The sequence below is a fragment of the Passer domesticus genome, chromosome 5 (assembly GCF_036417665.1).
Source record: "Passer domesticus isolate bPasDom1 chromosome 5, bPasDom1.hap1, whole genome shotgun sequence".
Taxonomy (NCBI): Eukaryota; Metazoa; Chordata; class Aves; order Passeriformes; family Passeridae; genus Passer; species Passer domesticus.
In genome coordinates this window covers 8136300-8153512 of record NC_087478.1, presented here as the reverse complement: position 1 = coordinate 8153512, position 17213 = coordinate 8136300, and the positions used below count along the sequence as shown (strand labels likewise).

Sequence of the window (17213 nt, the reverse complement as noted above, 5' to 3'; positions counted from 1 at the left end):
TGCCTCTCTTTGTTCCAAATCTGTGTTTTCCCTTTCTCTCCCATGTTTTTACACCTTGTCTGAGGAGGTGCTGCCATACCAAACAAATGCAGGCATTTCTCTTCATCTTTCCTAAATCTCTCTAATTACAAGCTTAATTTGTTCTTTGCTCAGAATATCCTCCTAAATTAAATGGTTTTCCAGCTAGTCCTGGTCTTTTCAGGAGCATTTGCTACATTTTAAATATGTATTATTGAAAAGCAATCAACTCCGTTTTATCAAACTTGCAATCTCTGGTGAGCTCACCGTGGAAACCACAACTAATTATGTTAATTTTCAATGTAGAAAGGAGGGGAAAAATCAGAAGGCATGGAAAGCTAAGAATGACATAAAAAACCCCATCCGTAGTTCCTTTATGTACCAATTATCCATTACTGGATAGCTGTGAAGGATTATATTTAGGAGAGGCTACCAGTCAGCTGAAAAAAAGCAAAAGAAATGAGACACTGTGAGAAGATGAAAAGGCTACAAAACAAAGCTGATTTGTAGAGTCTAAATAAGGAGGAAAAGTGAGTTTGCAGTAAACCACATGTGGCAGGAACTGTTCAATCATTGCTGGAGGAGGTTTTCAGAATGGTGAAGTTGCTTTATTGTTCAGGTTTGGGCTATAACTATAGTGCTTTTTTTGGTTGTTTTTGTTGGATTTTTTTGTTTGATTTTGTTTCTTTAAGTTTGGTTGATATTTTCTTTGTTTGGTTTTTGGGGGAGTTTATATGTTTGGTTTTTGTTGGTTTGGGGTGGGTTTTTTTTGTTGGTTTTTTTTTTTTTGGGTTTTTTTTTGGTTGTTTTTTTTATTTTCTTTTTTTTTTTGGTTTTTTTTTTTTTTTTTTTGTTTTGTTTTGTTTTTTTTTTCCCCCTGGAAGCAACATCTGGGAGTTGTGATGGAAAGGAAAAGAGAAAATACCTGGTTCCTATAATTCCATCAACAGTAGAATCAATTTTCCCTATTTTCCATAATATGATTTATGTTATTTCATACATAATCCTTTTTAAACTTAAATTAGATATTAATAATATGACAAATGTATCAGTACACAGCACTGCAAATCTTTAGCATTAAATAATTTGTGCTAAGTAAGACTTATTAATTTTAGTGTTCTTCTACAATATTAGAAAATTAATTAGGCATTTCTCCCTTGAAAATATTGAGTTAATACTGCCAGGAATTATCAACCTTTAAGAAAATTAGAGGATATTTGTAAGCACACAGTGCTAATTTAGAACATTTACCAGTGAAGCCTCTCAAAGGCTTTATGAGCACCACTAAATTTAGAATCTCAGAATCCTTCCAGATTACAGAAATATAATTATTCCTGATGTAAAACAAATTAAAACAGAGAGATTAACTGCCAGACCAAAGTCTCAGGCTGGCATGGGGAAATTTAGGTCTCTTTTTTCTCCCTTCTTCTTTGTCTTGGATCTTGACTGTCTTAAAAGTATGCAGTTCCCACATTCACATTTCTATCTGCCCAAATAAATTAAATGCTCCCAATTAGTGATGGCAAATGATCTAAGAATTTTCTAAATTGCCCATCAATAGAATATAAGAGCTTCACAGAAAATGAGACTTGCATAACTAAGAAAATAAATGAACTTAACAGTTTTCAGCTCTTCTTCCTGGTATGCTCATAAATGTCTTGATTTCAGATTTTATTTTCAGTAATTTTAATCTACATGACGAACAGACATCAGAGTATAAGAAAAAATCCTGGCAGTGCTACCAATCTTCATGTGAATTACCCTTCCAAATATGGGCAATTTTGGTAGCTGTTCCCATTAAAAATACTCTTAAAGATGGTGAATGATTATTTATGATATATTATATTTAATGTCTTAGCTGATGGTTTAATATATAAAACTGTGTTCTCAAAATTTACTGAACTTTGGAACTATTGGAACCAGAGCAGTTACATGGACAATTAAAGATTGTTAGGCAACTGATTCAGGAATCAGGAAAAACAATAAATTAATAAAAACATAGATGCAAACCAAATATTGGTTTTTGTAAGTTATGATCCATTCTAATTAGGATTAAGAAGTTTTTTGCAAACTTTCTGTGTTTTAGATTGAGGTATTACAGCTTTTGGGTGTTCTAATGTATTTTAGTAGCAGTTTTAACATTCTTACTTTGCTTTATTCATATAGTCATACATAATCAACCTTTTGCACTTACTCAAAACTTTTTGAGAATGATACACTTTGAAATTTTGTTTTAAATATTTTAAATTATGTTATTTTGAAGAAATATTCCTTTACTTGCACCAGATACTCCTGCTTTCCTGCAATGGTGTAAGTATTCACAGGAAGATGTATGTGTTCATACCAGTGAATCCTTAGTTCAGTTTTGTAAATAAGCTAAGTTAATTTGGAACTACAGAATCTCAAGCTTGTTGTGGAGTAACAAAGTCCTGACTGGGTATTTTTTTACTGACAGTCTATGGTTCAATCGTTGTCTTTTCTTTCCAATTAATATTTAATCAGAAATGTTTTCTTCCTGGTAGTTTCCCACTGGAGGAGACGAAGAGTGGGAACTCAATTATTCAAAAGTCTTCAGATCCCTAAGGACTAGAACCTGAATGAAGATGTAAAGATTTGTTGACCCAAATCTTCCAGTTCTGGATAAGAAGAGGTCAGTAAGACTTTCCAAAAAGACATCAAGGTTTCTACAAGGTATCTGAAAGATTTGCATGGTCAGACATTCCCACAATAGTAACAAAAAAAACCCTAAAAAACACCACGCTGAACTTTCTTTTAAAGGAGAAGAGACACACAAAAAGAAAAAAAAAAAGGTTATATATTTCAGTACATGTTATTAATTAATCCAGGTAGTACAGACAATATTTTCCAAACTTTTTTGATACCTGAGACAGATGGTTTTCTTTGTTAGAATGGATGGCATGAGACAGATCTCCCTGAGCAGCCCTGTTTCTGCCCAGTACAACTCTGACCAGCTGCTGGACTTATCATGCATGATATTCCACTCCCCAGGCTCCCTCATTCTTTCCAGGCTATTCAGAGTGCTTTCAGGGCAGAAGGCACTGGCCATCACATTATACCTGTAGGGAATTTTTACCATAAGGCATCAGAAATATAAATAGGAAAACATCTTGATGAAGACTGTAACTTTTTATTTTATTCACAAACACAGAGAAATTCCTGGCCTGAAGAGGAACAGAACATATTTTTTGATCTTTATTCTCAACTTCAGTGAGTTTTCTTATCAAAATGAGAAAAAAAAAATATAGCTCAGGGCTTAGGAGCTCTGAAGTTCAAAAAATTTATTCTTGTTTTTTCATATCTTTTGAATATCAGGTTTCATGTAGGAAGACTACCCATATCCAGTCCTACCAAATTATTATAATCAAAGATTATAATCAAATATTATAATCAAAGAATACCTATGTATTTACATCATAAAGATTGTGAGATAGGGTCTTGTGTGTGTTTGTGTTTTGGTGGGGACTTTTTAAGGGGAAAATTCTTTTCCTCATCACATTTGTGGTTCTCTGTTGGCACTGTCTGGCTTTTTATATTAAATTATTTATATTGCTATTTTGTATATCTCTGATCAAATCAAACCATAGTGCTTTACTTCTCTTGGTTTGTGGGAAAATATTAATTGAAGCCCATTTTGTAAATTCACAGACAATCTGGCCAACACAGTGTGGTAGGATCACTGCACAGGAGTCTCCTCCGTCATGATACCCAGAATTAAATTGTTAGAGAGAACAGATATAATAGTGAGGCAAGGAGACTGCCTTCTTCCATGCTGAATACATCCACTGCAAAAAAACTCTGTGCACAAGTCTTGTAAGGATGATGATAGAGAACATTTTCAAAACAGGTCTAAGACTAATATGACATCATAGTAGCAGAATTCCTGTAACTCCAAAAATATAATGGGTGAGTTACTATATATATATAGTGAAGAGCTATGTATGCAGCACAAGGGAAAGCAGAACAGCTGAGTATTCAGCATGCCAAAAATGATCAGGACTTTTAGTAGCCCAGGAATGTCTTTCCAAAACTGATATGAAAATTTTGTATTATATTAATTATCTGAGCATTTATCAGAGAGTGTCTGGATTCACTTCAACAAAAAATCAAATGTCAGTCTTAAATGACAGCCAGCCAGACTTCTGGGTTAGCAGCTTAAAGGAAAAATAAGAAAAAGCAGAAAATCAGTTTAATAATGCTTTTCTTACTTTGCTCTTTGGGCAGCAAGGGAGCTCAGGAAGCAGTGCCATGGGTCAGTCCTTCTCCCAGCCATCCAGCATCCCATCTCTGCAAAGCAGGGCTTGGGAACTGCTCTAATAAGTGACTGTAACAAGGAAAGCTCTGGGGCCACAGTCTAAGCTTTGCTGATGGTGAGCATGCTCTACCAAGCAATGTTAAACAAAACTACTACTAGAGTTAGGATGATACTGAACAAATCAAAAGATGTCTCAGCCCTCAGGACATATCTCATCCCTCTTAAAGAAGTATTAGCTGTTAATTTTCTGCTAGTAATTCTTAGTGCAGAAATGTAAACTATCTTTGAGGTCACAGTAGCAATAATTATAAATGCTGACAGAGAATGGAAATAAGGTCAAAAAAAAGGATGCGTAGAAAGGGTAGAATTAAAAAAAGATATTGAGGGGAAAAAAAAATTAAATAAAACTACAAACCCCCCACCCCACCACCACCAAAACATAAAAACCCCACAGAAACACCCCCCCCCACACACACACATAATAAAATCCCCTCCAACAATCACAACACAACTGCATAATAATATGATAATAAAAATTCTGTTTGCTTGCAAATACTGACTTGGGATGAGTGTTAAAGATCTACAACCATCCCAATGCCTTTTTCTCCCTTCTAAATAATGCCATTTAAAACCCAAATCCTTTTCTAATCTCTGGATGCAGTATCTCTTCTTTCTATTATAGAAATTGAAGATAAAATGTGAACAATTACTAGCACAAAACATGAACCAGGATTTAATCAGATACATTTAAGAATTTCTGTTCAGCTTTTGGACCAGACCTCAGATTTTAAACTAAGTTTTTCTCCTATACAAAATCCTCTGGACTTTGAAGAAGCTTTTTCTTAGGAAGGAAAGACTTCAAAATATAACCTGACATTTAGATTTAAAGTTCATTGTAAAGTAATTGTGATTTTTTTTCCCTGCATAATTTAATCCAGAAATATATGTTATTTTACATTTTTGTAATGTGAACACATTGTACTGTATGAAGATGGTGAAGGACATGAGTAAACTGAGTGGAGAATTTTTTGCCATCTCATTCCTCTTCAGACAGTTCTTTGGCAATGAGTTTTTGGCTGTTTCTTGTCAAGGCACTGACAAAGCGATTCTGAACATAAATTGGCGGCAGTAGTTTAGTTAAATTATACTAAATGTATTGATTTATGCTTCTATCTGTGATTCTTGGGACTTTCTAGACCTTCTTTTCAAAGTTCAGCTTTACAGTATGTGTTTTTTGGGAATTTGTCTTGGGCACTTAAATGGAGTGAAAAATTAAACTGATTATATTTTGGTTTCTTAAAGCCAATACAATTTACAGAGAAGCTGGATTTCCCCTACAGATGCTGGAATTCAGGAGGGCAATGTGAGAAATTACCTAATATATAGCTACATAGATATGCTCCGTTTAAAAACACTTTCTCTTGACTTACAAGCATACTTATAAACTGATTTTTAAATTCCACAGATATTACTTTGACTGTAGCTGTGGCAATGTACCTCGACGTATTCCATGATTAGGTTGAGATTAAAGCTTTATTTGGGGCAAAATAAAACCAATTATGTTTCAAACTATTAATTTTCTTGAGAGTGATTTATTTCTGCCACTTTTTTTTAACTTCCTCCCTTCCTTTCCAATGTTTCTACAGTTTCTCTTAAAGCATTTGTATTTTGATGTTTGGTTCATCTTCATGGACTACTCTCAAGATCATATTTAAATCCTTCCAAATTCCATGGTCACATGGGACATACCTTCAGCCCTGAGGGTGAACATTTCCAAATTTTTGCTAGGTCAAGGCTTTAAGCATATTTGAGCAGTGCATGATGTTTTCTTCTGGAAGAGAAAACGAGAGAACTTTTCTGGCCAAAGTTATAAATGCCCCGTCCCTGGAAGTGTTCAAAGTCAGGTTGGATGGAGCAATTGGGTTTAGCAGGAAATGTCCCTGCCCCTGGAAAGGGAGTTTGAAATAGGTGTCATTAAAGTCACTCCCAAACCATTCAATGACCCTTTAATTCTGTGATTGCCGGGATTACTGTTCTGGCCCCCTGAGCTCAACTCCATAGGGTGAGGCCTGACCCTCTCCCTTCCTTTGACACCCACAATGCCTCTGCCCAGGGAGGCTTTGCTTGAGCAGTGATGAGGAATGGGAAGAGTCCTCTTCTTCCTTCCTTGCTTTAAGGAAATGCCCCAGGAATGTCCATGTCCACATTAGATTAAATGAAATCCCCACAATGGAAGCTGTGCTGCAGCACATGGGAGAAGGGATTTTTTTCTTCCAAAACTCCAGTATCACCTTGTCCAAGATTGAATAGCATTGCAATTATAGCTAACACTGCACGGATAACTTACCTGAACATATTTGGAATATTTTAAGAAGCACATAAATAATTTTTGCATTTAATTCCTGTGTAAGTTCATGTGCAATTTTCATCTAAATCCATTACAAATGGTTGCCTAGATGGCTCCTTGCTAAATAGTTATGGGTGCATGATTTCTAATCTTCCTATGTTTTTCATTGCTTTTGCACAATTATTTTTTGTCACTGTATTACAGTGCTTGGCTTCCATATTGCCTTTCTCCTCTCTTCTCACATCAATTTTTATGCTAACTTTAAGTACTAATTTTTCTGCAGATATAATGTTATTTGCATTCCTCTCTGGTTTAACAATTAACTTAAGCAATCCAGTCAAAAGACCACTGAAAATATTCCTATTACAAACACCAGTATTTCAGAGAGAACAAAGAAAAAAACTAAGAAAATATTATTTTAGTTATTAGCAAGGACCACTGTAAACATATTATTTTTATCAATATGCAAATATTGCCTACAGAAACTTCTTATTCACTTTGATGCATAATATTGTCTAACAATTTTTGACAACAGTCTCTCTAGAACCACATAGATTCTTTGTTGTAAATAAAAAGTGTTCCCGTGGTAATTTTTATGATATAAAGATCCAGAAATATTTCAATATATATTGCCTTTTTAAAAAAAAATAGCCTTAAAAATTCATTTATTTAGACAAAAGCTAACTTAAATATGAAGTACAGACAGATAACTATTAATATTTAAGTTTTTGAGTTTCCAAGTGTCTCATTCTTGTGGTCTTGGAATCAACATTTAACTTTTCCATGACTTCACAACATCATCTGTATAACAAAGATAATACTCCTCAGGCTGGAGCAAAAAGCATTAAAAGCTACTTAAAAGCTTGCTCTAAAGACTTGTTAAATTAATGGGTACATTTCCATCTATTTTAATGACATTTATATCAAGCTGTTAATTCAGAGGATTACATTTTCATTAAATTTTACAAGAAAAAAAATGTCAACACATGAAAAACTTTTGCTTGATCCACAGTTCCTCATAACATTTATTTTCTAAACAATATATACATGCGGTAATGCTTCACAGCTAAGTGATACTGCTTAGAAATGGCACTCTACCCACTTTGCTTCCTCCTTTTAGCATGGAAACAAAATATTATCTACAGAATAAATGTATTAAAAGTTATAAATTACAAGTTCTTTTTTAATGTTGAAAGTACAGTAACTTCTGTGGGTATCCACATGTTAAAGAGAAAATGTATTGGCATTGTCCTCATGGCATTTAATTTCATGAATTACTAAAAAGACAGTCTCTATGTTCTCAACTCACTACATGTTTTGCTTTAGTGATCTATTTCACATGTAAAAAAATACTAAAATGAAAATTGAAATTAAGACATCATATTGCTCAGGATAAATGATCAAGTGGAAGTCAGGTTCAACTATCCAAGTGTCCTAAGGGCCACTAAAAAAGATTAGACAATCAGTATGTTGAATAATAAAAATAATCTTCAATGTGATATTCAATTTTGTGTCTCAAGGCATGATTCCATTTAAAATACAAATGTGTTTCATATATTGGGGAGCAAACAAAATGAGACAAGGAAAAGAATGGTTATTAATTTTACAATTCACAATTTTTCTCTATTTACTGAATTAATTTGGTTGAAATAAGTCACCATCTTGTAGAAAGCGAAATAAAAATGATTCAGGAGAAGCACAGGTATGAGGCTGAGGCACTGACCAAACCTCCAGACTGAATGATGCCTAAATGTCTTTTGACTTATTATTTAACAACTTTCACATCCTTTTCTCTCTCCAAATGAGTCCAAACTAACACTTGCTTTTGAATCTGAAAAAGACCCCAACAAACAACATATTGACACCATTTTCTTAAGAATCTTTTTCTGAAAGGTATCTTATTTAAATTTCTCTTAAAAATTGACTGTTGTAAAATCATGGCTTAGCACAAGCAGCAGAACAAAATTGCTCTGTTCTTTAAGCTGACTGCTCAGCTTGTTGATTCTGCATATTGAGGAACTGTGAGCAATGATGTCTCTCAACAGAAAAAGGCCTTTGTAAGAGACATTTTCAGCAGAAAAATGAATCTCTTGTTAAGCTTTCACATATTTCACCATTTGGTACTGAGTCACTGAAGCATCTGGCATGAATTTCAGCACCTTTGAACCATTTATGCACTGCTAATGTTGATACACACTTCTTTGTTTATGGAAAAGAAGATATGAATACATTCATTACTGCTTATGATGGAGAAGAAGGAGCGGAGCTATCATAAGTAAATAAAAAGATTTAAAACTCAAAAAAAAGCAAACCAAGAGCAACAGGCAAAATGAATGCAAATGCTACATTCATTTTTGGGAACACAGCATCTGAAATCTTTGCCAAGGTGATGATACATCACTTTTCAGATAGGATGAAGTTGAGGCAGCCAAGAGAAGCCTGAAGGAATTACTGTAGCAAGATATTTTCACCTAATTGTTAATTTCCAAATGACATTGTTTTAAAAATAATGGCTTTGAATCAAAGTTGAATGCATTGTTTGGGCTTAGCATAGCCAAAGAATGGGGAGAATAATCACATTACTAAAAGCTACCCTGCTCCCACAGGGAAGTTAAATTCTCAGCTGAATTTTCATAAGCTAAAAGCATCACCAGCATTTGGGAAGACATGGTTATCACAATTAATGACAAAGCAACATTTTGTCTACAGCTCCTCCACCCGCACAAAATCTCTCACCCCTTCTCCAAAACAATCTAAGTACCATCATCTGTAGCTGTGAAAGGAATATATACCTATTAAAAATGTAAATTATTTATAAGAAATAAAAAATCCATTCAAAATGTAAATCCATTAGATCACCAATAAATAATTTTTAGAAAACAAAGACCTTCCTATGTTATTTTACAGATATTTTCAATAGGAGCACACTTGCAGGTGTACAAGACAAAAGGGAATTTCGTGGTGCTTGAGAATGACAAGCATAGACCCCATTTTCATATGCTTTTCTCTGTTTACTTGACTGAAGTACTGGTGTAAATGAAACCAGAATCAGAACAATTGTTTAGTACTCACAACTCTGTGAGCAAAATTTTTCCCACATGCAAATGCCTGAGCTTCAACCTGTCTACTTAGAAAATTTAGTGGCTGAACAATTGGAGTTCTTGAGCACCTTTGCAAGTCACACCAATTTTTATCTACTTTCCTGTTCTAGTTCTTGGATCTTCTTTTTTGCTAATCAGAAAAACACTGGAGTGATAATCGAAGTATTTTAATGACCTGGGAAAAAATGAAATAAGAAGAACAAGTAGAATCTGGCACATATCAGACCAGTGTAAATTGTCTTCTATAACAGTAGTAGGCCTTGCAGTTGGGAGGAAGAAGTATGTGTTCTATTTTGAGTCCATTAAAGATCATAAAATAGGAAGGAAAACAACACAAATAAAAGTGCTACAGTTGAATGTAAGACTAGTTAGACAGCATGGCTGCAGAACAGTTATATGTAATGCATTGGTAAATAGTGAAAAACAAATCAAGCTATACTGCATAGGAACCTGTCTTGAGATTATGGAAAAATCTTGTTAGCATTTATTGTTTTCTTATTATAATTTAGATTATTTTGGTCTGGGAGAAACTATGAATATACTGCAGGAAAATATTTAACTCTATTACAGTGAAAAGTTAAAAAAAAATCTTGATAGTTATGGAATTCTGTAGGTAAATAATAACATTTACTTATTTGAGCAAGCCCATAATAAAACACAGGCTGAAGAATAACCAGGCAGGCAGCAGACCAAGATTTGAGGTTACAGTGGATCAGAAGTTGCACATGTCAACAACACAATTTTGATCAGTCAAACACTTTGCTACTATCTAAATCAGAACAGTATTTCAACTGAGTATTTTCAACTTTTCAATGCATATGGATTACCCCTGATGGTTTTTTTTATTCCAAAGTAGAAGAAACATGGACTCTTTAAAAATAAAAAAAAAAAAGATAATGTCTTTGGAAGTTTGTTGAATACTCTAACTGTGGAATGTTATCTCATGATAGTTTTTCTGTGCTAAATCCAGCCACCCAGGAAGATCCTAAGTAAATATTTGTGTTTAGCAGTAATTTCTCCAGAAGAGAATAAATGTTTTAGTGAAGGAAAGACAAAAGATGATGCAGCATGACAGGTAAACTTGTCACAAACACTACTGAGTGAACAGCATTAGTGTGTAAAGCACAGACCATTTCTGTGATTCTGAGTTCTTATTGGACATCCCATCTCAGCAACAACTTCAAGTGTGTTAAATCATATGTATTTTAGTCACTTAAATACTGATCTATGCTAACAAAATCAACATAGTAAGCCAATTGTTAGATTAAGCACATTCAAATAATTAAATTTGGATGAGTAAATCAATCTTTGGAAAGGCTTTTACACTATCAAAGAAAAATAGCATCTTATTAATCAAATCTACCCTCTAGAAAAGGAATGGGAATATCTCAGCACTCCTTTTTCACAGAAAAAAACAGCCTCCAGTTTCTCTGTTTTCTCTGAGTTTAAGAGAGAAGACTGCTCTCTGTACTGCTGCAGGAAAGACTATGCAACTTCTGTCACCCATTGTATCTGCAGCTACACTGAGAAAAATACAGGATCATGGTAGTGAAGAACTTACATTATTGCTAGAATCAGCAACTCTGATCAGCTGGAAAGTAGCCATGAAGAACAAAATCTATCAAAAGTCTACTGCTGTCCCTGAGGCTTTTATGACCCATATAAACATACTTAGGTGCATTAAAAATTAAGGAATCATAATATTATATTATTTCTTTGAATTGATGAAAAAGATATACAAAAGGAACGATAATGAGTGCTTGAATAATAAGTAAATAAACAATATCACAGTAAGAACAAGTAACTTGTCATGTAAATGTTATTGTTATGTCTTATGGCTTTTGTTCATTTATGCTTTAATATGTTTAGGAAGAAAAAAAGACAATCACATTTAAAAAAAAGTCAGGCTACAAGTAGCATATAAATTACATCCTGAGACATGCTCATTCAAAGTACTTAATCTTTCAGAGAATTCCTCAGCCATGTGTTTGGCTTAGGTTCAGAGAGATGGCTGAAAAGAAGTAGAGAATACACCTCAGAATAATTAAAAGTGCTCCCATTTGCAGTCAGACCCTAACATACAGCCCAAATGCTTATGCTTGTTTTCCTACCCTAGAAAACATGTCCATAAATCAGAATACAGTGAAATTCCCTCTAAGAAAAACAAAACCATGAAATCTGTGTTCACAGATTCAGAACACTAGATGAGAATGTTTATTCTTTCAACATACATCTTTTATGCAGAACATTTTTCCTCCACTCTCACTTTTCTCTTGCTTGAAGACTGCAAGAGAGTACTCAGTGAAAAGTCTAACACCAAACTTAGTGTCATAATTAACTTCACCAGAAGCCATTTTATAACATTTTCATAAAGCAGCACCACAGTTTCTGTAGCTCTGCCTCCTGCAAAATTTCAGACTTTATTCTCTCCTCCTTTTAGAGTGAAGCCACATAGTTCATGGGAGCAGTATGTGATAAAGCCTAGATTTTCTCCCAAATAAACAGGTAAATCTAAGAAATAGAGCACTGTACATGGGCCTAGGCTCTCCATATATTCCACTGATGATTGTATGCAGTCATATTTTTGTTCAAACATTTGTCAAATCATTTTTTCTTATATTGAAAAAAATGTTCAGATGAATAGATAAAAGAATTGCAGACTTAGATCTGAATTGTGTTTCCAAGTAGGTTTGAGGCAACTACAATTCAAATATTAATGCTTTCATCACCCAAATCCATTAAAACAAAAAGATAAAAAGTAAAAGAATATAAGTATATACATCACCTTACAGGAAGGAGGAAATTCTAGGTGGTCTTTTACTGTTTTATTTAATATTATTATTGTCAAAGCATAAATTACCCAAAGACATTTTGATGACAGTTAGATGCATTCACAGAAGCATCTAACTACACTCCACCTCAAGTCTGATTTTACACTTACAGAAGGCACCTGTCAGCACTTTTATGAATAACTATTTTTTTAAACTCTTTGATTTATTTTTGTTGAACTATTCTTATAATATTCCATTCATTAGAAACAGATTAAAATACTTTTAAAATTGAAGGATCAGTATGATCATCTAGTTTGGTTTCTTTTGTCCTTCTCAAACCAATTAAACTTTTTGATTTGCAAATTGAACACAGAAGAATCTACTTAATGGACAAAAAATGTTTTAGAGAACAAATATTTTTACTGAATGATAAAAATAACCTGTGATAGTGATCTCAATTGCTTAATTGTTCTTATATTTAGAAGATAGATGTTTAAATGATACTTAAATGAAAGACAGAAATTCTCAAATGCCTTATGAAATAGCTTTGACCTTTATGTTAAGCTGCCACTCAAGTCACTATCAACCTGAGCTGAATCAGAAATGTCTCCTACTCTGGTGGCTAAACAAAGGCTTCTATGAAATTAATAAAATCAATTAACTTTTTCTTCACAGAAAGGAGTCTTAATTTTGCTTTGTTTTATTTTTATATTACTACGACAAGTACCCTTTTCTGAAGCAAGCAGAAGAAAATGGAGATTTAGGCAGGGAAATCTCAGAGGATAAGATCCTGTAGTTCCACACTGCTTCTCACAACCCAAAGCAATGCTTAGCTACCTAGAGTCGCAGTATCATTACCACGTAATATTTATTCTCTCCACATAGCTTCATTTTTAAATTAATAAAATGTATGTCCATACTCTTTTAGTGCTTAATTTGAACTGGAAAACAATTTCTATATAACCTGAAAGAAGACTCCAAATATTTATGAATTATATTATATATTTATTAACTATTAGCTACAAACATTATCTTTCACAGAACTTGAGTACTGTGTCATTCGTATAAGACTTTACATCCATACAAATATGCCTTGAGGTACAATCAGGATAAAAATGTTCTTATGAGAATTCTTCATTCCCTGAAAAGAATAATTTCTGAGAGGAAAGAAGCTACTGAAGGATATGTTGAATGCAGAAAATTAATAAATTTCTATTTCAATACAATTAAAAATTATGGAATAGCGTTATTTGTAAATCATTCTGTCAAAGAGGGATGAATCATAAAATATTGTAAAAGAAAAAGATAAAATTAACATTCATTATAGCATGTTTAATAGGAAATTCACGGTCTACAAACTGTTTTCAGAAGTGTCCTACTGTAGATTTTACCTAGATAGTACTTCAAACATATACTGCAACAAAAAGAAACTTACTGAAATTTGTGCAGTCAGCTTACAAACTACACTGAAAATTTGCAAAAGCTGAGTCACCTCCAAATTCTCCTTTGAAGTTGCATCAAAAAACCCAGAACCAAACATATAAAAGAGTACAACTAGGATGGGTGCTAGAACATGGTGACTTCAGCACACCATGAGCTATTTGATTTTGCTAAACAAGAAAACAGTTTGAAAATGATACCTTATTTTAGTTTTTATAAGAAGGTAAATACATGAATAGATCATTGAGATGACAATTATGAGCATCTGTATTTTAAGTAATGCCTTGCCTTAAATATAAATTCAGTAAAAGCAAAAATAAAAATGATGAGGATAATAGTAATAACAAAAATAGCAACAACAACAATAGAAATAATAATTAAAAAACTGTTTTTTTTCAGGTCTAAAATTAGGGAGCTAAGATCAGAAATCATCAGACCAAACCCAGTAACCCATAGCATAATGATCTTCCCTGGATTAATTGTTTTACCCCTCTCTATATTCAGTGAAGAGCACAAATTTTTTCAGGAATGTGATTAATCTCATCTCCTGAAGCTGCTGTCTAAAACAGGTTGGATGAATCATACCCTAGATGTTTATATTTCTTAGCCACTTCTAAAGGGCTCTGGGTTACTGGCTCAAAGGTAGCCAGATGACATCAAACTGTGAGCTGTGTCTTTTTCAGCAAGTGTGCCCTGCAAAAAGTAATAATCTTTTTTCCCTACAAATATTGTATTTGCAGGGATCCCCATGGCAGGGAGGAATGATGAATCTGACTCCATGTTCTCAGAAGGCTAATTTATTATTTTATGATACTACATTTTATTAAAATAACACAGAAAAGATACTTACTCAAAGCTAAAAAGATAATAATGAGAACTCGTGACTCTCTCCAGAGTCTTGACACAGCTTGGCACTGATTGGCCATTGAGTCAAAACAACTCACACCAGAATCCAATGAAACAATCACCTGTGGGTAAACAATCCCCAAGCATATTCCATATCTGCAAAACAGAGGAGAAGCAAATGTGATATTGTTTCCCTTTTCTCTGAGGCTTCTCAGTCTCCCAGGAGAAAAATCCTGGGCAAAGGGATTTTTTCAGAGAATGTGAATGCCACACAAAAATGTTAAAGCAAATCAGCAGCATATAATATTGTTAAAAAGAGAGACACTGCCCATAAAGTAATTGAAGAGGCAGAACAAAAAGTAACTCACCACTTTGCTGTTGAGATATGTTTGAAAATAATGCTGGAAATAATGGCATAATATATATCTGGTTTTCACCCCTGTTGAAATGGTCTCCATAAGAAACATTACATTAAAGAATGTAATTGCTAAATGTGTAACCCTGATATGCACCTATAACTCTGAGATGTGATATACCCACTTCAGCAGTGGTGTGATTACAGGTTGGCTAGTATGAGTTTAAGTCCTTTTGAAAAAGATCATGATTGTGACCACATTGCTCTTGATTTCTGTTTTGTGTGAAATGACGTTAAAAGCATTGAAAGGATATTCCAAAAAACCTGAAAAGTCAGATCTCTTCTTGGTACTGCTACGTAATGGATCAGCACTCTGAAAACTGACTTAGAAATTGCTGAAATATTGCTTGATTAAAAACTTAGAAGCAAGTTACCTGATTACATATAAGTAAATGGTAATAGTGGGTTGTTAAAAAATCATATTAGAAAAGCATAAAAGCATCTAATTAAGTGTACTATGGCAAGGACTCATTCGAGCTAAACTGTTTGCAGTCATCAAACATACAAGAGATCAGTGGCTAAAAAACTGCACTTGTAAATTTATTCCTGATGCTGTGCAGATGATATCAGATTGAGCCAGACAGACGAAACATAAGGAGGTTCCAGCTTTGTAAACAAACAAGTGAAGAAGCAAACAAATAAGCAAACAGCAATGCTGGAATCTGCTTCATCATTAAAATCTAAAATAATACAAGTTGTGAAGGAGCCAATAAATCTGACAGCACACCAAGCAAAACCATTCAAGAAAAATGCTAAAATGCATGGGATGCCTCTAAAATCTACAAAATCAAGATCTGTCCAGAAACTGCAGGAGATCTTGATGCATATTGTGTCTTTCCTAGACAGGGAAAAAGTGCTGATAATGGAAAGATTATAAGTTTAGCTTGAAATAATACTCCCTAAACCTTCCACAGCTGAATGAGGCCACTCATTACTATGAGCCTAGGAAAACTGTACAGACACTTCTTTTCCATTTTGTCCTGGCATTTCACATGTATAAACCAAATAGTAGTTCAATTATGACATTTAAAGAACTTCTGATGTCACTCCCCTTGAGTCTGATATGTCCAGGGAAATTAAATCAATCACATTTAATAAGTATAGAAAACCAATTTTCTTATTTAAGAAAGATCACAGAATTACAGATTAATTTAAGTTGGAATAAACCTTTGGAGGTCATCAGTACCAGGTGCAAGTCAAAGCACATCTAAATTCAAAATCAGAAATTGCTGAGGTCTTTGTCCATTAGAATTTAGTGGACTTTCATGGATGAAAATTGTGATATTTTTATAGAGGAACTGTTCCAATTTATGACTACTAATTTAAAAAATTTCAGCTTCAAAATTTTCTCGTACACATGCGCCTGCTGTAGCATGTGTGTAGCATGTGTGTAGCATGTGTGTTGCCTCTTGTCCTTTTCACATGTGCCTCAAAGAACTGCTGCTTTATTGTTATTCTTGTTTTCCTATCACATATATCTTTGAACACTGAATTAATTCATTCTAGGAATGGTTTTATATTTTATTTCATGTCTTCCTATATAAAATTTGCAATTTTTATTATATTTTTAGTTATGCATATTTTATATGCAAATATTTTTATTTGTTTTATTTTTTCCATCTTCCCCTGAAAATTCAAAATTAATGTGTTTTAAGAAGTTTACTTCATTTTTACAGGGTTGACAGGACTTTGTTATTGAGCATTCCTACCTTCTACAGATAATATTTATTATTTCCTGATATCTCTCTAGGTGAAGTTATTTACTCCACTTGTTTGGGACTGGATAATTTCACCTTTCTTATTTGAAATAAAAGCTTCATGTAGAGTTAGATGCTTTAATTTGACTTCAAAGGTTTCTCAAAACTGAAACCTACAGCTCCTAAATTGGGCAAACTTAATTAAAAAACCCCCATGCATCATCAGAATTTACACTTTTTTTAACTGTGGAACATAAAAATCTCCTCTTCTAGGTTGTGTTAACCAATAATCCACTTCCTTCTGC

General features: G+C 33.6%; 1 long non-coding RNA gene across 1 annotated transcript; it reads right to left on the bottom strand.

The window, feature by feature from the left end:
• Positions 1-2924: 2924 nt before the first annotated feature.
• LOC135301473 (uncharacterized) lies at positions 2925-14813 on the bottom strand. The gene is made up of 3 exons (XR_010363213.1): positions 14801-14813; positions 6041-6122; positions 2925-3095 (listed from the first exon to the last, which is right to left on the bottom strand). It is a non-coding gene; the product is annotated as an uncharacterized LOC135301473 (long non-coding RNA).
• Between the last annotated feature and the right edge of the window lie 2400 nt (positions 14814-17213).